This window comes from Colletes latitarsis, chromosome 8 (assembly GCF_051014445.1).
Source record: "Colletes latitarsis isolate SP2378_abdomen chromosome 8, iyColLati1, whole genome shotgun sequence".
Classification (NCBI taxonomy): Eukaryota; Metazoa; Arthropoda; class Insecta; order Hymenoptera; family Colletidae; genus Colletes; species Colletes latitarsis.
In genome coordinates this window covers 32,394,946-32,404,937 of record NC_135141.1, presented here as the reverse complement: position 1 = coordinate 32,404,937, position 9,992 = coordinate 32,394,946, and positions in this window count along the sequence as shown.

The following is a 9,992-nucleotide window of genomic DNA, read 5'->3' as shown; positions in this document are numbered from 1 at the left end:
CACAAATATTTCCTTTTCGAAGCCTAGGCTTTGGAAAATATATAGAAATTAATGGAAAGATTTCATATATCTATATATTACCTAATTACTATTAATGATATTATAAAAATAGTTTTCTACTTCTTTTATAGCTTCTGATATCAAAAATTTGAAACGCTTAATCGTTGAAATAATTTGGAATTAAAATATCGTGATCTGGTGAGTCTAACAAGATGTGCCATTACATAAATAACTTTGAAAGGAAACATTTTCCAATTAATTTGACATTTTTCAATCGGTCGATTGGCGAAATACACTGGTGAAATTTAACCGAGCGGTCCACGAACACCCTGTACACGTAAGCGGCATTGTAGCGATAAACGTGTTAGGCAGAAGCAATTGGAATCCAAAGTGTTTCGTCTGAGTTCGCGTACCGAACAACCATAACCTCGTTCTCGGGTATAATGTGTGGCTTGCCTTCAACTATCCTCGAAATTGTCGTGTATCGTGTTCTGACTCCTCCCGCAGTTCCTCGAATAACCATTGTTGGCAATCCGCAACGTTCGCGGAATTTCTTAATACGTGGACCGTATGGCCTTTTCACAGATTACTCACCGAAATGAACACATCGGCTAGTTACGTGAATCGAACTGCAGGAAACGTTTCAGAGATTACTTCTATTTTACTTTTTCCTTTTTTTTTTCTTTTTTTTTCTACAAATTTATTTCATTGACTTGTAACACAGCAGAAGAACATCATCGATCTTTAGTGAAAATTACGATACTTGTAACAAACAAATCGCAAATACAATCTGTATTTACTAGACAGTGAAATGAATAGTTTTCCATCGAACAGATTTCAATAGTAATTTACGTACAAAATGTTTGATCTAATAAATTTTACCATCGATATTATCATTTTGAGTATAATATTCTGTATGAAATATTAAGCTTCGCGTTGAAGTAAACGTATACATATATTTATTTATTCAATGTTACGTTGAAATAAATATATATTAATATTTTGCATCGATGCATATATTACGAGTAAAAGCCTTCCACTTTACAACTTACAGCTTCTATTATTCTAGACATCCATTATTCAGTATTGTTACAGAATAAATTTATTATTTCTGAAATAACTCTTCGGCCGTGATTAAATCGTCGAAACGTGAAATGAAAATAACTTGATCTCGTCATAAATGTAACATATGTCATCAAAAGTCTGAAAATCCTCAGTTTCGATGTGAAATAATAATGGTTTTAATAGGTTTTAACAGATCATAACATACTTAACATCGCACCAAAAACAGCATACGTTAATTTCTCCTTACAAATTACGGTACGATTGAAAAACTAATTGACAAATGACGACTTGTATATCGAGACATTTCGCGTGTTTCGTATTATGCGTCCAACCAGAATTTCGGCGCCATATTAATTCATGTAAATGATCGATAGCCGCTCTATAATTGACGGTTCAAGCACAGAACGTACCATGTCGAATTTATTAAAATTACCAAACGTCGGAACAAGAACATTCCTACCGTTCTCGAGCAACAATTTTGAATCGATAATATTGAAACGAAGCAAAAAGGATTCGAAACACGAAAGCACGATTGTATTCGCGAATTATAAAATGTTGTAGAAAATCGTTCAGTCGTAAGAACTTTCCTAAAATAGATCAAGTAAGAGTTTTCGACAATTGCGAGGAGATTAGCGAAGTAATTTACACGATAGTACAGTATTAATAGTTTCACAATAGGGTTCACCCGTTCTTGCCTTGTCTCGTAGCTTTCGCGGGTGTTTCGCTAGTTATCATGCAAATTAATCCGGACGATCATGCCGTCGAGCTTTACTAGCGACAGTCCGACAAAAAATATATCACTTAGCTTGGAAAATCGGTCGTTTAGGTTCTTATGACGTGGCCAATAAACTTCGTTAACGAACCATTCTAACTTACTTAACTCACCGAAGTCTATCGAGCATCGTTTATAACTCACTGTCAAATATGATTAATGGAGGAGTCGTAACTGTTTAAATTTCATATTTTATATTAACTCGTTGACCAAAATTTATAAAAAAAATCAGTAACAAAAACTCATCGACAACTGATAAAGGGAAAAATTTCCTAAGCTTTCTATTAAAATGTTAAAAAGTTTTATCGTGTGAAAAGATACTGTACTACTCGGAAAACTAAAAAAATAAAACATAAAATTCAAATAAATTTGTTAATTTGCAATCGATAAAATTGAATCGAAATTATACACTCCCACGAGTTCGTAACCGTCGACTTAAATGTTTTGCATGGAAGCAGGTACAAAAATACTCGAATGCACCTTTACCAGATATCCATAGAATTCTTAAGACACTGCGAAAGTCTCTTAGAGTTACCGAAGTTCTTAGAACTTTTTTAAAATGTTCCTCAAACCTTCCAATACAATCTAGACTCTCCTCAGATGTTGAAAGATTTTCTTGACGTTCACCTACTCTTCTATCTCTTCGGATATTACAGTATATGTATAAGAGATTTGAAATATGGTACTACGAGAACCGATCTGTAAACGTAGCAAATGAAAGAATCGTTTTCGAGTTCGTTAACGAGACGATTGTTAAATATTTCACGAAATCGCGTTGTTGTATTATTACGTTGATATTTATCGAGTTTCTGAATAAGCGACTTATTAAACAACGATAAAATCCCGCGTGACGTCGGAAAATCTCCCGGACGAGTACGGCGTTCCGATAAAAACCCGTAATTAATCACTTGTAATGTGTTGAGCTTTCACTTGCCATCGTGGACATAAATTAGCGCCGACACCTGTGATTTAAAATAGCTTAGTTGGTTAGTACACGATAAAGAGGGTATCGCTTTTGCAGCCTTTTGATCTGTTACGTGAAATTTCAGTCGAAACAAACAAGAACGAATCGCGTGCTCGTTAGTGCTCTTGTAATTGTTCGGTCATTAGCCCTGTTAACGTATTTAGTCGTATTAAATTTATGCAAGCCTGAAATCAATTTGTTGCAAATCGTATTCCCTTACAAATTTCTACTGTATGCCTATTCGATGATACGAGATTTGCTCGTTCGATATTTTTTAATTTCTTTTTTTTTACTCTATTTTCTAAAGAGTGTAGTTTTGGCGATATTATCGAATTAAAAAAGAAATTGTGGAAACGTTAGGACACCGTGGTTTTCACGAATTTCCTTTTCTATATACCGTATAAGATCAAAAAACTGAATTCTAATTAACGGGCACATAATGCCCCTCCCGTTAAAGCACATTCCGCTACTACCATTCAAACCTATTTCGACGTATGCCCGGTAATTAATTAGCATTGCTTGGAGTTATTCGAGCGAGAGTTAATAACGTGTTAACGTCGGGTATGCACGTTTTCCTCGGCGAGTAAATCTTGAAGAAGGAATGTTTTGCTGCAGAATCGTGATCTTGATTTGGATTAAAATTCATTTTCATTTAATACCGGTATATTTCCTCGTTAAGCATAATAAGCTGTTTAAAAAAAGAACCCTTTAGAATTCTGATTACCTTTCAACGCCATATCGTCCCTCGAATATTAACTTGAAAACGTCGTTGGAAATCCTATTAACCTTAACAATAAAATATCCTTTACTGTATACAGTAGTGTCCGCTTAAATGTCCAGGGAGTTTACTCTCGCCATTTCTTAGTAGACTACGATATTCTTAGCCAAATTTCAAAGCTTGATCATCGACGAAGCAATTAAAAGCGTCGTACCGAACTATTATCGACGGTGAATTTATTACGAAGGTAAAGACGAATGAAATATAGAAACAAGGAGAACCACGAAAAGGGCACCGATAGGTAGAAAGAGAAGCGGAACATAATTCAGTTTTACGAGCAACATTGCACCTTCATCTCCGTGTAATTTATATAAAAGCGTCTCGGTTACTCGCGGGGCATCGTGTACGGAATCCATCGCTCTATTTATTGCTGTTGTGCTCGTTGTTGCCGCGCTCTCGTCGAATTTCTTATTTTCCCCTTTTCCCCTACCTTTTTATTCTGCCGGTAAGACCCGGGCGATCGTTTTTCTAACTCCCTCCTATTTCGCCTCGTCTCCGGTCGAGTCGCGGACACCTTGGCAAAGAATTATTTATTGGCCAAGTTTCTCCGCGGGTAACTTATGTTACCACAATCGAGCTACGTCCGCGAAACGACCAACGGAGGAAGTATAAATTCTCGAACGGAGGTCGGGGTTGAATGCTTACAAAGGCCGTCGAAATGCGCGTAATAACGAACGACGGTCAGCGAACAATGTTCTTATTTACGATTTCACCATGCCTGTCTACTTGAAGTATTCTATGTAAACTTATACGATAAGGCATTTTGTACAGGGTATATGCAAATTACACGTCATGACCACCACTTTTGATTCTACGGCTTTAGATCGGTGAAGATCTGTTTAAAAAATTCACCTACTACATTGTAATTACATTACGCTACGTGATACGGTTTCGAGCGATAAATAATTCGTTCCACGTTTTACCGTGGAACCTCTGCTATTTGCTTACTCTGACGTTTCAAGGTACATATCTCTGAAATCATGGTTGAATCAGAGCGGTTAGGGGCCAATCTGCGCAAAGAGCATCGGAGGCTTGTACAGACAGTTTAACCGACTTTATGCGCGGCTTGCGCCTGCCTCTATTTTTGCCTGCGCTCGCATCCCCATGAAAATATGACGGCAATTGGCCCGGCGTGCAGGGTAACAACTTCGTCTACGTGACGCGTTTTCCACGGTGCGATTTTAAATCCCTTCGATACCCACGCACGCAAACACCATTGATATCATCCGTCAAACGTCGATCGAAATTTACGGACCGTACTTTGGCTTTTCTTCGCTCGTCACGGGCTTTTACATCGAAGCGGATCGAATAAGAATTCGCGTGATTGCATCGATAAAATTTAAATGTTCTTGTTATTTCTTGTGGAAACGAGATGAATGCAAAGTTATTTTATTTGAACGATTTTCATGTATGTACGAATGAACAAACTATTGTATAGAATGAGCATGTGTAAGACCGTCTGTAGCTAGATACCGTATACAGTTGGAAAGTATCAATGAGTATGAGTTATGTTATGTTTCCATAAACATGTTTATTAAAAAAATTACATAAAAAAATTTCAAATCATTCATTTGACTCGAGAAAAAATTCAGGAAAGTGGACAAATTTTTCGACAAAATTAAAAAATTTCAAATCTTTCTAAAATAATGATTTTTTGATACAGGGGTCAGTTATTTTCAAGGAAGCCTCAATCAACAAATTAGTATCCTCGATTTTCATCTTATTTTGGCCTGTATCGATTCTCCCGTTAAAATTTTTCCCACGGTTGGCCAAACATGCGTTAGACATGCAATTCGGACATTTAATAATCGTTATAGAGCGTACGGTTCCACAAGAATGTGGTGTTCGAGCACGGCATCAATTTAAATGAAACATCGACGATGTATACGCTCTTTGAAGGCATTGTTCTTAGACGTTGTCGCCGAAATAGAAGATCCATTATTCAACGGCAACTTCGCAAGGAGTTTTCTCCTGCAGCCTTTCAAATATTTCGGTAAGAGAATTTCGCTATGCAGACGAGACCGAGATAAGGGAAAGGAAAAAGAATATTTCGCCGGATCGTAAAAGAGGTTCGCATCAACTGACACTGGCCGTGTAATAGATTCCTTTTCTATCCTGCGCCCGTTACGTTATCACAATATCGTCTCGTTTCTTCTGTTCTTTCGTTGCGAGATGAGCTGTAGTGCGCGCCGTTAGAGTGCTAGAATCACCGCCGTAAAAACTGGTCGTTCTCTTCAATGCGCATTTGTCAGGTAGAAATGCACGGTGCGTTCTTGTGTTTACAATGCTCTATTGTTTGGGTACTCTCGTTTCAGAATGCAAAGTTCCACGGAGAGACGATGGGCTCTGAACGTTTCATCTGTGATGTTGGTAATTTCGTTTCACGGAGAACGTTGGCAAAACAGTTCTGTATAAGGTAAACGCGTCGTCGATCGTTCGATAACCAACAATTTGTTATTAATAAAGTTGAATGGAACGTTGTATTGGCAAATATGTAGAACGCCACCACTGACGATCCTCGATCGATTTTGGAATTACAATATACTGCACGGACAGGAAAGTTGCGCGAATCTCTAATTACAAAAATTTAGTATAAATATTCTAATATGTGCTTTTCTACGTAATAATTATTGTCTCTTGTTGAAAATACTTTAGTGAAAAGATTTTTAAAGCTTTTAAAGATATTGAAAAACTTCTACCTCTGGAAAAATGCAATTTCTGATAAGTTTGGTCCGAACTATTTATTTTAAACATCCTATATTCGTTACCCTACTTAAATTGTGCATTAGAATTGTAACTAGAAATTTTCAAAATATAATCGAGAAAAAATAAAATTGTTAAACTGCGTATACATATATAGTTATTTTGTTTTAATTGAAAGTGTTTCGTGAATTAAACGAAATTGTTTTATTTATGGAATTAATATCGTTTTCTAGACAGTCGTTAATCGCGGATATGAAACATTATAGATTATATCCGATCGTGGATATGAAATATTACAGATTACGTTCGATAGAATCACCGATCGCCAATTTCGAACTGTAAGATTCCAAGTTTCTCCAAGAACGGAAATAATCTCCCGTCTGGACCGGAGGATATCGAAACGAAGTCCTCGAGTAAGGTAACGATTCCTGCTAAATTGAAATCTCATTGAACACCGATGATCGACCAGGATCGACCAACTATCGCAACTATGTGCAGAAACTTTATTACTACGATTTATTATCTGGCGCCACGTTGCGTCTTGGATTTGTAATCGATCGTGTAGCTCTTTAAAAAATTGCTTCAGCTTTGATATTAAAAAATGATAATTCTAATCAATTAAGAAGAAGTAAATTATATTCTTACTTTCTGTAAACGAGTAATTACTTTCACCAATTTAAAAAAGATGTATAATTTACAGACTCGTATCCGGGAAAGCAAGCGATATTAGTTTTGACATCTTGATAATTTTAAATATTTACCAAGTGACTTACGAATACTAATGCGACCTGATAATTTCTTTGTATTCGATAGTTCTAAATACTTGATAATTGTAACGTGATCTACTTATTTTACGACGATTTTTACGTTTCCAACGAGTTCCTGCATTTACAGTTCAATCACGGAAGTTTAACCACGCTATTTACACCATTTTGATGACTGTCAGTGTGAATACTCGGCAGATCCATTCTCGGCGCTCGCGCTGATACAAATGAGAATAAAAGCGAGGAAACAGCAGCTCGTCGGATTAAGCCTTTGAATTAGAGAGAATGACGTGCCAAGTTCGCAAGGAATTATCTAAACCTCTTTCTACGCTTCGACGAACTTGCCAGCGAGATCGCTTCTAGCGTTCATCAGCCTAGGTACGACAAACATTCCGAGGTAAGGACGTACAGGAAAGCGAGTAAACTTCGTAACAGAGGATTTCCATTTAGACAGATTTACACAAAAGCTTCGGAGCTTACATTGAGCTGAAAGTACTGGCGCGAAATAATATTCCTGGGACACGATTCTTTTCCGAAACCGGAAATCACGTACGTACTCGACTAATCGTCTACGAACGGATCGACAAATTAAAAGGAATCGCCGATAAGCAGATGATTATTATTATACAGTATCGTGAACATCCAGAATTTTCACGAGTTTCGAGATTTGGAAACAAAAATGTTTCAAAAATTGAATTGGTGTTTCGTCCAGATTTTACTATCGGATTTTCTAATGAAACCCATAGATGGACAAAATTTTATTCCAACAATAAATAACCAATAGAAAGCAATTTTTACGTGTATTTGACCGAACAGTTAAATGTTTGTTTGCTGAAATGGAGTAACGACGTTCGACATTCATACTACATTCTTTTTGGATATTGAAGCACGAGATTTGTTAAACTTTTACGAAAAAAATCGTCCAGCTACTATTTCTTTATATTTAATTGCTTTTATTAAATAATCTCTACATACGTCCCCATTATTAAAAATATTTAATTCAGCAATGTAATAAAAATTAGAAAATTGTGGCCTTGCATTCTTACTTTGAATAATCACTAAACTTGAACCTAACTAAAATTAAAGATTCTTTTACCATTTCTATGTATTCGACTCGACGAATGTAAAAGGAGTTCAAATGGAATCGTATGTCGCGAACGATTGATTCTCTTGTAAAAGATTGTTAAAGTTTCAGCCAATTAGAATACACGGAGGTGCTACAAAGACATGACGCGATTCGTTCGCCCCTATTGCTATATGATACTAGTACCCCCCAGGGTGAAATTCCCTAGTTTGAGCAACTCGAGCGCAAGCAATATCATTGGCTAAAACTTTAACAATCTTCTGCAGGACGATCAATAGTTTATAACATGTGAACAATGTATCTACTCGTCGAGTAGGATACGAAGAAATAATTTTTAAAATTAACCTCCATTCGTAAGGTTGCAACGAATATAATTTATAAGAGACGTGGAAAATCCTTTAATTTCGAAAAATCTGAATAACTTGAACATCTCTTTATGGTAATATGCGTATATTATTCATCCAAATTTAACCACTGTATTTGAGTTTGTTTCTTTTCAATTTTTATCGTTTACGTTTTTCAAAGATAGAAATTAATTTATGCAAAATAGAACATGTAGAGTATATGGACAATTAACTCCCACTATGATAGAATTAAGCTCACCGGTAGAAAAAAAAATGGAAAACTTTTAGATTCTTCCACTATAAAACATGAAAATAAGCTAATCGCTAATTGGTACCGCAAACCTACGGTAGATATCCCAACTATCGGTCCAACTGCGCTGTACAACATGAAATATGTGCGATGTATAGTTCCATAGATAGTAAAGTTGACCAACAGATAATTCTGGCATCAGAATTCATCCATAATTAGGAATATCCAACGAGTACCCGATAGGTTTCATTGACAAACAAGTAAACAAACGTATTTTTTCAAGTACTAATTCCACTATTGTAAATCCAGTCACAATATTATAATACTATTCATATTAAACTCGCCATAGAATTCTCGAAGAATCTCGAAGAAATATGCTCTACATTGTCGATAAGTTAAGCATCGAGGAAAAATCTTGCCAGCTTTTCACTATAGAAATTCAAAAAGAAGCTATTGCAATTCGACTCTCGTCGATGAAATTAAGAGGAAATTGATAATCTGAATAAATTGACTCGAGGATATTAATAATTTCATTGAAGCGATCGTTATTACCCTATTCTCTCCTGCACGCTGCAATAGGGCTGTGTCAATATGTATCTGTAAAGTTGTGTAACGCTCGCGGGAACGAGTTAATATCCTATGAAACTCTTTAATCTGTAGGAATGCTCGTCGTAAACGTTCCGTCGAGACATCTTTTAGCCATAATATGGTGATAACGTACGGTATTAATAAAGAGCGAGTTTACCGAATACGGAAATTGCAGTCTTGTCTGGATGCGTGTCCTTCGACGGACGGGGCCAGAACGTGGGCTAAGGGTGAATTACAAAGGGCGGTTAGAGGCCATTTATTATCTCCATTATCGTGCCACCAAACTCCCTTTCCCTCCCATTCCCACGGGAATAAGCCACGCGACTATAGATATATTGTGTTATCCCTTTTCTCTTCCGACAATGGTGCCGTTCGTAGCTTGTTTCGGTGACGAAGTATAATCGACAGTGTCGATAACCTCGGACCATGTTCGATCAAGTTTTGCCAGGCGCTTCCCGGTACACCGTATTCGATAGTCCGACGACACGAGAGCTTTATACGAACTTAATGCTCGCTGAAAGATGGTAATTTGCTTGTTTTCCTTTAACGATCGTATTCAAGCAAACTTTACGACGTCCATTAATTAACCGTAATTAAAATGTTTACTACGCGCGTTGATGCAAAGTGGATCGCGGTTAAATATTCTAGCACTTAAGGAAATGTTAATAACTGAGATAACC